Source organism: Pinus tabuliformis, chromosome 3_2 (genome assembly GCF_031772625.1).
Source record: "Pinus tabuliformis cultivar Carrire ecotype Pingquan chromosome 3_2, CPIR1, whole genome shotgun sequence".
Taxonomy (NCBI): domain Eukaryota; kingdom Viridiplantae; phylum Streptophyta; class Pinopsida; order Pinales; family Pinaceae; genus Pinus; species Pinus tabuliformis.
In genome coordinates, this window is record NC_142302.1 from 783,545,114 (window position 1) to 783,561,471 (window position 16,358).

General features: G+C 37.9%; 1 pseudogene; it reads left to right on the forward strand.

The window, feature by feature from the left end:
- The first annotated feature begins 116 nt into the window (after positions 1–116).
- LOC149182946 (adenosylhomocysteinase pseudogene) lies at positions 117–545 on the forward strand (annotated as a pseudogene).
- The last annotated feature ends 15,813 nt before the right edge of the window (positions 546–16,358 follow it).

Genomic DNA, 16,358 nt, shown 5'->3' on the forward strand with positions numbered 1-16,358 from the left:
TGTATTTCTTTAAAAAATTTCTATTTGAGATGCAGTTTGTGTTGATTCTAATTCTCTTTCTTCTTTTGTATTTTGACAACTTGTATGGATGTACGCAATCTCTCCTAGATAGTCTTATGAGAGCCACATATGTCATGATTGTTGTTAAGGTTGTTGTTGTTGGTGGCTTTGGAGATGTTGGCAAGTGTTGTGTTGCAGCCTTCAAAGTTACTGGAGCTAGGGTCATTGTTACAGAGATTGATCCTATATGTGCCCTGCAAGCACTTATGGAAGGGCTTCCTATTCTCACCCTTGAGGATGTAGTTAGCACTGCTAATATCTTTGTGACAACCACTGGCAACAAGGACATCATCATGGTAGATCACATGAGGAAAATGAAGAACAATGTCATTGTTTGTAACATCAGTCACTTTGACAATGAAATTGATATGAAAGGCCTTGAAACTTTCCCTGGTGTTAAGAACATTACATCAAGCCTCCAACTGATAGGTGGGTTTTCCCTGACACCAACAGTGGCATCATTTTTCTTGCAAAGGGACGCCTGATGAACTTGGGTTTCGCAACTAGCCACCCAAGTTTTGTCATGTCTTGATCCTTCACAAACCAGGTAAATATTTCTAATTCCATGCAACCATTGCTTGTACATACTAGATTTCTCATGCATACCAATCCCTTGATTATATTGTTGCGTATGATCCATTGCTATTTTCCAGAAATCCCCATTCCCGATACCTAGCCCCATTACATTAAAACTCATGCAACATATGGTGGAGTGGGTCATGCATGTTATAGCAGTTTCCAATTTCACCAATCAATGTTATGACCATGCTCTCTGTGCTTTTTCATCAACATCCTGCTGTTTTTTAATAGATGTTTCCAAGTGGGCGTGGTGGGGATGTTGAGATATCGTCTAGATTTTTTGAAATGGGATCATTCTTATATGTTGTGATTTGGATTTGGATTCTTGCCTCATTTCTTTTTCATTTTCTATTTTTTGATAGATTTTTTCAGGTAGATGCGTGATTTTTGATATCTAGTCAGGGTTCTTTGAAGTAGGATCTTGTCTAGGTGTTGTGGTTTAGATTTGAAATCTGTTGTCATTTCTTTTGAACTCACATTTTTCTGGTGTGTTTGTTGTTGTTTAGATCTTGTGAGGGTGTTTGATATGTGTAATCTTGATTAGCTGTTGTGTTTTTGGTTCTAGCAATGAGTTTTGTGGTTGTTTTAAAGTAGTTAGGATCTCATCATCAAAATGTTATACAAATTTTTAGTATAATATGATAAATTTCAGACCGCTATTTATCAGTTTCGACAATATTATCTTATATATGTTTAGAGCATTAGGAAGTATCTTAATCTTAATTATAATCTTAATCATGCGATACCAGCTTCCTGATGTTGGATCTGATATGGTCTTGGGGGCATTTTGGTCTCATTCTTGATGTTATGAGTTTCACTGATCTTGTTAGTTGCCTTGATTCTTCGATGTCATTGAGATCACACCATTATGCTTGGTATACTTATCTTGCATTGCATTACATTTTAGGATTCACTAGTTTCCACTACATTAAAAAAAAAATCAATTTTCACGGTGCTGAAAATTACATTAATCATGCGATACCAACTTCCTAATGTTGGATCTGATATGGTCTTGGGGGCATTTTTGTCTCATTCTTGATGTTATGAGTTTCACTAATCCTGTCAGTTGCCTTGATTTTTCAATGTCATTGAGATCACACCATTATGCTTGGTATACTTAGCTTGCATTGCATTACATTTTAGGATTCACTAGTTTCCACTACATTAAAAAAAAAAAAAAAATCAATTTTCAGGGTGTTGAATCAATGTGAGTTCATGGTGGGTGTAGAAGCATCTTCATATTTAAAATCAAGGACCTTTACATATATTCAATTATCTAGTTATGATGGGTTAATATTAGCTAAGGTTTTGAAAGCTAATTGGACTTGTATCAAAGTTTTGAATTATTGTGAATTATAGATCTAGGGCCAGATTTCTTAGATCTTTTTTTCTTCAAAATTTTACTATTTGAGATGCATTTTGTGTTGATTCTCATTCTCTTTCTTCTTTTGTAGTTTGACAACTTGTATGGATGTAGGAACTCTCTCCCAGATGGTCTTATGAGAGCCACATAAGTCATGATTGTTGGTAAGGTTGTTGTTGTTTGTGGGTTTGGAGATGTTGGCAAGGGTTGTGCTGCAGCCTTCAAGTCGCTGGAGCTAGGGTCATTGTTACATAGATTGATTCTATTTGTTCCCTGCAAGTTCTTATGGAAGGCCTTCATGTTCTCACCCTTGAGGATGTAGTTAGCACTGTTGATATCTTTGTGACAACCATTGGCAGCAAGGACATCATCATGGTAGATCACATGAGGAAAATGAAGAACAATGACATTGTTTGTAACATTGGTCACTTTGAAAATGAGATTGATGTGCAAGGCCTTGAAACTTTCCCTGGTGTTAAGAAGATTATCATCAAGCCTCAGATTGATAAGTGGGTGTTCCCTGACACCAACAGTGGCATTTTTGTTCTTGCAAAGAGACGTTTGATGAACTTGCATTGTGCAACTGGCCCCCCAAGTTTTGTTATGTCTTTCTCCTTTCCAAACCAGGTAAATATTTTTTATGCCCTGCAACCATTACTTGTACATACTAGATTTCTTAGGCATACCAATCCCTTGATTATATTGTTGCGTATAATCCATTGCTACATAGGTGGATGTTCCATAGATGGTGAATAATCTCTACTTTTTGTTGACAGTGAAGCACATGAAAGGTAGGCTTATAAAGGTATCAACGAAATTGAGGCTTAATGTAATTTCATGAAAAGGGGTTAACATTGGTAGTATAGCCAAGATTGGTAAAATCATATTAGAGCACTGAAAATATAGTTTGAAAGAAAATTTAGTACAAATCAACAAAAGATTTTGATGAAGTGATGAGCACCACATTCAATTATGAAATAAAAGGATATACTTGTGTAGCTCGATAGATGAGGTTTGCATAATTATTAATTTAGCCTAATAATAACAAGTAATGGATAATTTCCAATGATTGAAGTAATAAGTGACTACACAATTAATAGTCATACTTGTATGAAACAGTAATGCGGTAAGAGAGAAGAATTATAATACAATCCTCATTCTTAACCTAGAAGTGTACTAGTAGAAAAACATTGCCGAGAAGGCATGGACAAGAAGCCTGCAAATAAATATGGGACATCTGATACCCTTGTCGCAAAAACCAAGTTCAACTTATAACCTCTCTCAAATTTATCATCTCATGAGTATGATAAGATAGCTTTATTCTCCACAGTGTTGGAGGTAACCTTTATCAACAAGAGGCAACCTTGATAAAGTTAGTCCATCTTAAACCTATTACAGTGAATGTAAGAGCTTAATTAGGTAACTATCAGTTAAATATCTAAAGGAACACTCTTCATGTAAGTTGAATTCTTGAGTCCACCATGAGAGTTGAAGAGCAACCAGAGAGAAAAAACCATCGACAAAATGAAACCCTTTGCGATTTCGAGGTAGGAGGAGTAGTTGCACAACTGCCACTTTCAGCCAAGACTGTCAAATATTGGGTAAGAAATCGCACGGTGCTCATGAAGGAAATTTTTTTTCCAGATACGCAATGTTGAGATTCAAGAATGGGAAATAATCAATGTTGATAAGACTAAGGTATAGGAGAGGACAAATACGAAACCATTGGTGGAGAAAAGAAATTGTAATATATCTGATAATTACACTTCTCTGTAATCTTTGGTTATAAAAGACCCTATATAATAGCAGTGAATTAAATATAATTTGGACGACGAAGTGTGGGAGCACCTAGGGTGAGGCTAACCTTACGTGGGATCGAACGATAACCTAGCCACAACCATCTTTCTGAGAAAAGAATTAAAGATTGGGAGGTTCTAAAAGTGTAACAATTTTGAATTAATGTCAAACAATATGAATATTAGCATAGGTAATGTAAAGAGAAATTCTATGTTATAATGATAAAGTATTCATTGCAATAAATTAATTAGGTGTGTGTATGAAATAATTTTTTTATGGTTAGTAAACGTTACATGCTGCTAATGTGTAGGTTATAAGAGCACACCAATCTTATTTGTGTAAGATTCATGAAGAAGGTTGAAAGTAGAAGAGTTGTGTGGGCTATGTAGAGGAGAGGTTGTTGAGATGAAAAATAATATGTGAGCTGATTCGAGTTGTGGATCGCAATGAGTGACATCCATAACAAAAAACAAGTAGTTCCTTATGGACAATAGGTTTGTTCTTGCATAATAGGAAGTCATTGGTTCCATCATAGTGACTGTATGATGTAAAATTTGGAAGTGGGTGCCTCAGGTAATTGGGTGCTTTCTCAAGGAGTTGGTGCTTCTTATAAGTTGTTTAGGTGTTTTCAAAAAGGGAGTTGAGGTTGAGTTGGTGCTTTGATCCAGGTGGATATTGGTGGCCACCTGCCAAGTCCACCTGGACCCCCACCATTGTCTTTCTTAGCATTTTTAGTTTCCTTAATTGTAGCACAACTTACTATTTTTAGCAGTTTTTCGGGTCCTGGACTTCCGGAGCCGTTTTGAGGCCCTAAGCGACGTTTTTTGGGGAATCCTGGGGCAACATGGGTCCATGGAGTGGACCGATGTTGCCTATTCCAACAATGGTAGTACTCGGATAGATCTTTCTAACGAGCTATCGTACGCGTCAAACGGAGATCATATGCCAAAGTTACGACCCCGGGAAGTTGATGTACCAATTTACCCCAAAACGGGGCCCACAGTTTGACGTTTCATCTCCTAGGGTTAGGTTTTGGAATGTTAAGGTTTTTCCATTGTTTCTCAACAATAAATAGGCCTTCGAGCCTCATTGTAACACAGTTCAGAGGCATGTAGCCATCACATCTCTTCTCAGAGATAAGCTACCATCGCCCTAGCTGGTTTATTTCCATTTCTGATTGTAAGCATATTTCAGTATTTTCCATTAATGAAATGAAGTATTATTTCCACTGCATCTTTGTGTATATGGTTATCTCTGTAATTTGTTGCATTCTTGTTTAAATCCAGATCAGTGGTATCAGAGCGGTCTGCTTTTTCTCTGTTTTTCTTTGCATGTCCCCAACAAGGTCGGGATATAAGGAGTTAGGGCTTGAACTGGTTGAACCTTTGCAAGACCAGCCTCGCAAATCCCGACGGCCTCCCATGGCGAACGGGAAGAAAGACGAGGGGGCAGGAGATCCCATCAAAATCTTGCTTGAAGAAGCCCTCGAGTGACAACGGAACGCGATGATGGACAGCTTTTCCCAGATCCTTCAGTGGCTACCCAGAAGCGACGCATCGGCTTCCAGCAGCTACTCTGGAAACGCAACACCCTTTAAGGTACAAGTTAATTTTGAAATCCCCATATTCGAGGATCAGATAGACGCAGATGCCGTAGATAAATGGTTAAATCTGCTAGAGGGTTATTTTTCTGTTCATGAATTTTCGAGTCGGGAAAAGATTGTTTTTGCTCTCCTCAAAGCAGCCCCCCACGTCAAGGACTGGTGGGAAACCTATTGCGAGCAGAAGGATGAAAGTACTGGTTCACTATTTTCAGCCGCACCCACCTGGGATTCGTTCCGGGATGCCGTCAAGGAGCAGTACTACCCTGTTGGAAGCTATGAGGATGAATACATAAAGTGGACCACGCTGCGGCAGGGAAGGGACCAAGACGTGCCGGAGTTCACCAATCTTTTCCATACCCTTCGCACAAAGTTGGGTATCAAGGATTCAGAGCAACATTTGATACTCAAATACTGTGGCTACCTTACAAGTACATCTAGGAAGAAATACAATTCCTAAACATCCCCTCGCTCGGCGCAGCATACCGATATGCTGTCAAGGTCGAGCAGAAGTTTAAACAAAAGAAGCGAGACTTTGGATCTGTGAATCCAAAGCAGGGGAAAGGTGCCCCAAAACCACAGAACAAAGGACAAAGCCAAGGCGGGACAACCCAAGACAAGCAGCCGAAGCTGCAAGCAAAGAACAGTGCCGCGAAGCCGAGAAAGGACACTGGAAAATGGTGCGAGTTCCATAAGAGCTCCACTCACAACACAATTGAGTGTCGGGCCAAGCAGTCACTGGTGGCTGAGCTAAAGGTTTCAGAATCAGATGCATGTTCCGACTCTGAGTCAGAACCCGATAAGGGGTATGAAAAAGGAAAGCAAATCATTGATGCGGATCCCAGCGCCACTGTTGCTACCGCAAAGATCCAGAAAAATGAACCCGAAGATCCAGAGGAGGAGGAGCGTCTCTTCCACTCTCAGATGTGGGTAAAGGGCTCCCCGATACAGTTCATTGTTGATAGCGGGAGTCAAAAGAACCTTGTTTCGGCAGAGGTCGTGAAGCGGTTGGGCTTACCGACCACAGCACATCCACAACCATACACTATTGGGTGGCTTCACCAAGGATGAGATCTTCGCGTGAGCCAACAGTGTCGCCTTCCATACAACATCAAGCCCTTCACGGATGAGGTATTGTGTGACATTGCTCCCCTTGAAGTTTGTGATGTATTACTAGGACAACCATACTTGTGGAAGCGACTTGCTGTGTATGAATCAAGGCCCCGTGCTGTTATTATTACATTGGGAAATAAGTTGTTCAGGATACCAGAGGTAGCACCACCTGCCGCCATCTCTTTGATTACAGCAAAACAATGCAGTAAGATTATTTCCAAAACCAGGAAATTTGTTTTCCTGATGATACGCCCTCAAGGAAAGAAGAAGACAGTGGCCGCGGCCTCCAGACGGAGTCCCTCTGCACGACAACTACAGATGGACAAGATTGTGGAGGAGTACGAGGACATCTTCACCTCCCCGGCAGGGGTTCCTCTGCACTGTCAAGTCAAGCACTCCATCGATCTGACCCCAGGTGCGCCGCTACCCAATGGACCAATTTATCGGCGCTCCGTTTTGGAGAACAATGAAATCAAGAGGAAGATTCAGGAGCTCCTGCAGAAAGGTCACATCCATCCGAGTTCATCGCCCTGTGGGAGCCCAATCGTGTTGGTACAGAAGAAGGATGGGACGTGGAGACTCTGTATTGACTATCGGGCGCTGAACAAGATCACTGTCCGTAATAGGTACCCGATCCCGCGGATTGATGACCTCCTAGACCAACTAAAGGGGGTGAAATATTTCAGCAAGATCGATCTGAAGTCAGGATATCATCAGGTACCAATCGAACCCTCTGATGTGTGGAAGACTGCCTTAAAATCCAAGGAGGGCCTCTTCGAATGGTTGGTCATGCCTTTCGGATTGACGAATGCTCCTGCAACCTTTATGAGGCTAATGGATGACATCTTGCGGCCCATTCACCAACTCCTTTGTAGTAGTATACTTGGATGACATTTTGATCTTCAGCCAGAGTTGGGAAGAGCACCTCCACCACATTCGACAGGTTCTCCAAGCACTACGGCAACACAAGCTATGTGCCAATTTGGAGAAATGCACTTTTGGCATGACCCAGGTTCAGTATCTGGGATACATTATTGATGAACACGGGGTGCATGTCGATCCAGCCAAGATCCAAGTCATTCGGGATTGGCCCTCTCCAACCCCTCTAACAGAGCTCCGCAGCTTTCTAGGTCTTGCCAACTTCTACCGCAGGTTTGTGTTGGGGTTTTCTCATATTTCTTGGCCCTTGAGTCAGGTCACCAAGGGAGGGGCGAAAGCAAAATTTTGTTGGTCTGAATCTCAACAGAAGGCATTCATGGAGTTGAAGGATCGCCTCTGCACGGCACCAGTGCTCGCGTTACCAGATTTACAACAACCATTTGAGGTCGAGATAGATGCCTCTGACTATGCTATTGGGGCAGTCCTTACTCAACATGGACATCCAGTGGCATATCACAGTGAAACACTTTCAGACACAGTCCGAAAGTACCCCACTTATGATAAAGAGATGTATTCCATTGTACAGGCCTGCCGACAATGGAAGCATTACATTTTGGGGAAGGAAACGGTCATCCACATAGACCACCGACCCCTGCAGTTCATACAGACCCAAGGGAAATTGCAGAATGATCGCCATCAGAAGTGGTCTACATACCTGCAACAGTTCCACTTGAATATCAAGTATAAGAAGGGTAGCACAAATAATGTTGCAGATTGCCTCAGTCGACCACCGATCATGGCGTTAACCACTATGCTCAACTCTTGTGGGCACGAGACTTCTGATTGGCCACTTCTCTACAAAAGCGACCCAGAATTCAGCCACACATACCAGACACTCTTGGAGGGTCGGCGTGTTGTAGATTTTCACCTCCAGGATGCCCTATTATGCCACCTCGGTCACCTTTGTGTTCCTTCAAGCGAGCGTGCCAAGATGATTTGGGAAGCACACTACAGTCGAGCTATTTGGCATTTCGGGGTTGAGAAAACAGTGGCAGTACTGCAAAATTATTTCTATTGGCCGAATCTTCGACAGTATGTTAGGAAGTACATCAGATCATGTACTGCCTGTGCCATTGCCAAACCGACCATTAAGAAGCATGACCTCTATACCCCGTTGCCTACCCCTAGTCGACCTTGGGAATCCATCTCCATGGATTACATGTCAGGCCTTCCTTCCACTAAGCATGGAAATGACTGTGTTTTTGTGGTAGATCTGACATAAAACATAAACATGTAAATGTAATGCCTAAAATTTAACATTTCTAATCTAATGTTGGCATGTTGGCCCTACTTAAAAATCAATCTAATTAGAAATCAATCTAATTATTAGTATGTATAAACGTAATATAAATTTAAAATATAAAGAGGTTTACTAACACCCAAAAAATATGTATGATAAATAAATAAAACTATAAATAAATTGGATGTACCATAAATAAAAATAAAAAATTATATGTACTCCAAAGGTATGGTAAATAAATAAAAATATAAATAAAATAGAGGTATGGTAAAAAAAATATAAATATAAATAAACTAGAGGTATGGTAAATAAAAAAAATATATTTTTATATTTATTCCAGAAACATCTTTCTATTTAGGAAGGCTCAAAAAAGAGATTTATTTAGGTGAAGCCATGGCCCAAAAACCATAATTATAAAAGAAGTACGATAAATTAATAAAAATATAAATAAATGATAGGTATGGTAAATAAATAAAACATTTTTTTATATTTACTCCATAAGTCACTTTATATTTAAGTACAGTAAAAAAAGAGGTTTTATTTAGGTGAAGCATATGCCCAAATACCATGGGCCAAATTATTATTAATACCATGCAAAAAAACATTATTAACTCTAATATTAGTATTAATAAAAATAAAGATGGAACATGGTATTGACCCATGGTATTGAGAAACAATGGTATTGACCCATGGTATTCACGTGGAATGTAACCTATTTAAAGGGGGAATTAAATGAGAATATATCCATCTTTACTCTGGATCTACATAGCCCCGAGAGGGATCAAATATCGTGATATGGAAGCTAGCATAGAGTAAAAAATATTTGATCCCTTTGGGCACTTGGTAGATCAAGAGTAAAATGGATCTTGTAATTTAATGTCACTTAAACATTTTAACTCGGTTAAAAAAATATATATCAATTATTAATTTTATTAATTTTTTTAAATTACTATTAGTAGTTTTTAAGCTCCAGTATTATGATAACTCATGGTATTGACCCATGGTAATACCATGGTATTCATGTGAGCATAAACTATTTAAAGGGGAAATTCTATTAGCTTATATCCTTCTTAATTACGGATCTACCAAGTGTTGAGAGTGATAAATAGACTTGAGCCCTCTAAGACTTGGTAGATGTGGAGTTAATATGGATATAGGTTGGTGTTTATGATAATGAAGATATTAAATAGACTTAGGAAATTATATTGTAAAAAACATCTTGAGGTGAATGGTTAAAGCTACTTTTACTCACTTAAAAAAATTTAGTAAAAAATACCAATATCTCCATTAATATTGGTTTTTCTTACTTAACACAAAAAAATTCAAAACAGTGAAATCTTATGCCCAGATTTCCCGTCAGATACTGCACTGTTGGATATAGATTTGTCTATTAATCTTGCAAACGATTTTTCAAAGGTCTCTAAATATGATATGTTCATGAAAAAGTTATAAGGTACTGATGTTGGATTAGTTTGAAAAATACGCTGGTTTGTACCACCTTTCATCTTCTCTCGTATTCTTAGTTAAAGAATGAAATACATATGATGGTAGTAAATTATGCTAATAAGAAATTTAGATTGGGAAAGATGTACTTAAACTTTATTATTTAAATCAAGATTTCCAATTAATAAATATAATAAATCTACATTTATATATTGATTGGAAGGCTTTTGGCTACTGACACTTCTTTCCATTAGATCCCCTTCAGGCCTTTGGGATACCTACAACTTTCTTATACTATATAGTTGGGGCTTGCTAAGTGTTAGCATGTTGGCCTAAAGTGATGTATTTTTTCTGATCTCGTAGTTGGAATCCATGGAATAAGAAAGAAGTTTGATTTGCATTTATTGTACACCAAGAAATTAGATACCTCTCTGGCATATCCTTATTTAAAATGGATCCATGCTCGTAAATATCTTAATTCAATGTTCGGTTCAAAAAGTGATCTTGTATACAATAATGTCATAAACTTTTATCTCATACACATGATAATTCATTATGCCTATTTCTTGAGAAGATATGTCAACAATATGTAGGCATTGAGCATTGTCATGTATTGCATTCCCATAATAGTGCAATTGGTTGGATTTGCATGAAATTCAACTTATATCTTATTTTCCATGATAATTGGAGCAAGTTGAATACATAAGTTATCATGGAAAATAAAGGAGAAGTTGAATTCCATGAAAATCCATCCAATTGCACTATTGTGGGCCTATAATATATCACACTGCTAACGCCTACAGATTGTTGAAAAATCCACTAAAGAAATAGTCGGAATGCATCCCAAATTTTGCAAGATCAATTTCTGAAATGAACATTGGATTAAGTTAGTTACCAGCATAGATTCATTTTAAATAGAGATTTAACATGATCTGAGACATCCAATTTCTACACTTGCAATTTTTTTATGATTCAATATTATTTAAATGTTTTGTATACTTATTTACTTTTTTTATATATTTTTTGAATTTTTTACTTCAAGAGACTGTTAGACAATTATATATTACAGAGCAATGGAACACATAAATTATTGCAAAAATAAAAAACACAGAAAACACATAAAACAAGAGAGACACAGATATACATGGTTCACCTAGTTTGGGCTACGTCCACGAAGAAACAACCAGTCCTTATTTTTATATTATCCAGCAAACTGAAGAGATACAACAAATCTTCTATCATTCCCTCTTTGCTCTCAATCTCCTCTCTCTTCCTCACTCAGAATATAGATCTATATAGACACAAGACAATTCCCTCATATATAGCAAGGGATTGCCTTCTAGGGAAAAAAAACCCTAAATTAAACATAACTTCTACTGTCAGATCTCTGCCTAATGAACAACCCATATTGACTAATAAATTACAACATTTTAAAAGGCAATTTTACATCTATTCTTAGCTTCGGGGGTCCCTGATACCCCCACCAGGGGGGGGGGGCGCTCCCAAATGGTCGTAGTCGCACCCCCTGGACCCCCCTACAGCGAATATTTTAGGAGTGGCATTGCCACCCCATTACGAACTGGGGTCCAATGCAGAGATACCTTTGAATATAGAAGATAATCAGGCTCCACACCCAACAATCTCCCACTTGGAGACTGATTATAACAACTCCACCACTGCTTCATTTTCTGGACAATGGCTCCACATTGGACCTAGTTGTTTCTCATCTTCTTCATCATACTTGAAGACCAATTGAAACTAAGCAAATTCTCAGTTTCTCCCTGGTTACAACTTTTGTTAACATATCTGCAGGATTCTGACTAGTCTGTACCTTTTCTAGCTTGAACTGTCCATCTTCCAATGCTAATCGTATGAAATGGTACTTGAGTTATATATCTTTTGTCTTGGAATGAAATGCAAAGTTATTTGCAAGATGTATGGCACTTTTGTTGCCACTGTATAACTTGCCCAACTCTTGCTTCTTAACCAATTCATCCAGAAACCTTTGTAACCAAATCATTTATTTACTAGTCTCTGTAGTAGCAACATACTCTGCTTCTGTTGTTGAGAGTACAACAACACTTTACAGTTTTGAGACCCAACTGACAGTTGTTCCACCTATATTAAACACATACCCTATTTTGCTTCTCCTGTTATCTCTATCACCTGCCATATCTGCATCAACATATCCCTGTAGAGAAATGTTTAAACCACCAAAGCATAATTCTTGATTTGTGGTACCTCTCAAATACCTGAGAATCTACTTCACCACCATCCAATGTTCTTTTCCTGGATTGTTTATGTACTTGCTTACAACTCCCACTGCATGTGAAATATCATGCCTTGTGTAGACCATTACATACATTAAGCTTCCAACTGCTGATGCATATGGAACTTTACACATATGAACCATTTCTTCCTAAGCCTCCTTACGTAATTTGAAATGGCTAGCCAAAGATATACTAACTGGTTTTGCATTCTGCATATTAAACCTTTTCAACACCTTTTCTATGTACTTACTTTGAGACAATGTTAATTTTCGATTCTTCCTGTCTCTAGTTATTCTCATACCAAAGATTTGTTTTGCAGCACCCAAATCCTTCATTGAAAATGAGTTTGCCAATTTTATGTTGAGTGCATTTATTTCTTACATGTTAGAACTTACAACAAGCATGTCATCTACATACAATAACAATATAATATAGCTGCCATCATTTTTCCTTTTCAGATAAACACAATAATCAGAGTGACATCTAGTATAACCTTGTTTAGACATAAACCTGTCAAATTTTAGATACCACTACCTTGGGTACCAAGTCCCAAGTCTGGTTATGTGCTAAGGAGTCCATCTCTTCTTTCATGGCTTGCTCCCACTTCTTCCTAGTTTCTACCTGCACTGCTTCTTCATAACATTCTGGTTCACTAGAATCAATCAACAATACATAATATAATGAAGGATAGTATCGTTCAGGGGGTCTACTTATCCTGGTAGATCTTCTAACACCAATTTAAGGTGTTTGAGGTGCTTGTTGCTGTTGTGGTTGTTGTTCTGGCTTTTGATCATTATGATGTTCAGGTGCCATCACTTTTCTTGTGATCTCGTCAAGCACTATGTATTCTCTATTTTCTTTTTCCTGTAGCTGATCCTTACACAAAACCTTTTCATTGAATATGACATCTCTTCTCCTAATGATCGTGTTTTTCATAATCATAAAAGTGATAACCAAAATCATTAACACCATATCCAATAAAGGTACATTTCTTTGATTTTGCCTTAAGCTTTGTTCTATTTTCTTTATTAATGTGGACAAAGGCTTCACAACCAAAAGTCTTTAAAAAAAAGTAGTTTACCTTTTTACATGTCCATGCCTCCTCTGGAATACCACCATCCAAGGAACTTGAAAGCCCTCTGTTAATTAGATAAACAATGGTATCTACAATATCTGTGCAAAATTGTAAGGGAAATCCTGCATGAAATCTCATGCACCTTGCATGCTCCATCATTGTCTTGTTCATCCTTTCTGACACACCATTTTCTTGTGGTGTTCCTAGAACTGTCTTCTCTCTACGAATTCCATTCTCTGAACAATAACTATCAAACTCTTTGCTGCAATATTCACCTCCATTGTCTGATCTTAGACACTTCAACCTTTTTCTTGTCTTATTTTCAACCAAATCTTTCCATTTCTTGAAAGTATCAGATACATCAAATTTATTTCGAATACAATAAATCTAGGTTTTTCTGGTTCCATCATCAATAAAAGTAACATAATAACAAGAGCCACCAAGAGATGATACTTGAGCAGGTCCCCATACATCTGTATGCACAAGCTCTAATTTTTTGCTCTTCTTTTTTTCCCAACTCTAAAGAATCTGACTCTCTTCTATTTCCCATAAACACAATTATCACAGAATTTTAAATCAACATGCTTCAAACATGACAACAAATTTCTTGAGTGAAGAATTTGCATCGCCTTCTCACTCATGTGCCCGAGCCTATAATGCCACAATGTCGTCTCTTCTCCTGTAGAGGTTAAAGCATTAAAAGAATTAGAAATACCATTGCATAAATACAATGTACCAACCTTTCCTCCTTTCGGTATTACTAGGGATCCTTTAGTGACTTTCCAGGTTTTATCTGTTAATGTAGCTATGCAGCCTTCACCTCCCAACTACCCTGATGAAATCAGATTTTTCTTCAGATCGGGAACATGCCTTACCTCCTTCAATAGCCACTGACTTCCATTTTGCTGTTTTATGAAATCTATACCCATTCCAATGATTTTCCAGGGTTTATCATCACCCAATCGAACCTATCCAAAATCTCCTTGAAAATAATCATAAAAATGTTTCCTATCAGGTGTGGCATGGAATGAGGCCCCTGAATCTACCACCCAGGCATCAATAATATTTTATAATGAAAGAATCAAAGCATCTTGCAACACATCACCTGTTACATTCGCTTCATGATTATTTTCTTGCTGTTCGTCTCCTTATTTTCCCTTTTGAGACTTGCAACCTTTCTTTAGGTGTTCTTTCTTCTTGCATTTCTAGCACACTATCCCCAATCTGGACTTCGATCTACATTTTCTTGACTTATTGCTATATCTAGGGCTCTTTCCTCTTTCCATTTTTCTTCCCCTAGTATCTGTAGTCAAAGCATTACCTGATGTCTTACTGGAGCTTTTCCGTCACATTTCCTCGCTAAGGATTGCACTGAAAACATCATCAAACTTTAAAGTACTAGATCTAGAGACAGAGTTACTAATGGCAATAACTAAACCATTCCAACTTTCTGGAAATGAGAACAAAAATAACAGAGCCCTAACTTCATCATCAAAATTTACCCCTACATAACTTAACTGACTGATAACTGCATTAAACTCATTTAAATGATTAGCAACAAATCCGCCCTTTGACATCTTCATATTAAATAAATGCTTCATAAGAAATACCTTATTTGAGGCTGAGGGTTTTTCATATAGTTTGTCCAATGTCGACATTAAACCCTCTGTTGTCGTTTCCTTTGAAATATTAAATGCTACTGATGCCGCTAGGCACAGTCGTATTGTTCCAGGTGATTTTCTATCGAGAATATCCCATTCTCTGTATGTCATGCTCATCGGCTTCTTTATCTTTATGCTCAATGGTTGGTACAAATCTCTCTGGTACAAATAAGCTTCCATCTGCATCTTCCACAACTGCTAGTTTTGGCTGTTAAATTTTTCGATGCTAAACCTACCATCTTCCACCATTGCTCCCACTCGATCCAGGAACCCTTCTCTCTGGTGAGTTTATCAGTCAAAAAAGACCTTCGGCTCTGATACCAGTTGTTAGACAATTATATATTACAGAGTAATGGAACACATAAATTATTACAAAAATATAAACTCATAAAACATATAAAACAAGTGAGACACATATATACGTGGTTCACCCAGTTTGGGCTACGTCCATGGAGAAAAAAATAGTCCTTTTTATATTATCCAACAAACTGAAGAGATACAACCTATAGCAGATCTACTGTAATTCCCTCTTTGCTCTCAATCTCCTCTCTCTTCCTCACTCAGAATATAGATCTATATAGATGCAATACAATTCCCTCATATATAGCGAGGGGTTGCCTTCTAGGGAAAAAAAACCCTAAATTAAACATAACTTATACCGTTAGATCTCCACCTAATGAATAGCCCAGATTGACTACGAAATTACAACATTTTACAAGGCAATTTTACATCTATTCTTAGCAGCTGCCACCCCCACGGACCCCTTCTATAGGGAATATTTTACGGGTGGCATTGCCACCCCATTACAAACTGGGGTCCATTGCAGCGATACCTTTGAATACAGAAGATAATCAGGCTCCACACCCAACAGAGACATGAGCAAAATTTCAACATGGACAGACACACTTACACATCCACTTGAGCTTTTATGAAACCACATTATTTAAATGTTTTTTATAGTTATTTATATTTATTTTTAAAATTTTTTTTTTCAAAACTTTTATTTAAACATACATAAAGAAAATTACAACATGGATAGACACCCTTGCACAAATATTGGAGCAAACATGCGGGGGCATATTCAATAGTGCTAATTCATCAAACCCGAGAAACAATGTTTGGAGAAAGTGTTTGGCTAGTGTGGTCCCTTTGTCGATAGGAGCTATGAGGTAAAGAATTTTCATGACACCAATGATAGACTAGAAGTTTGAACCCCAA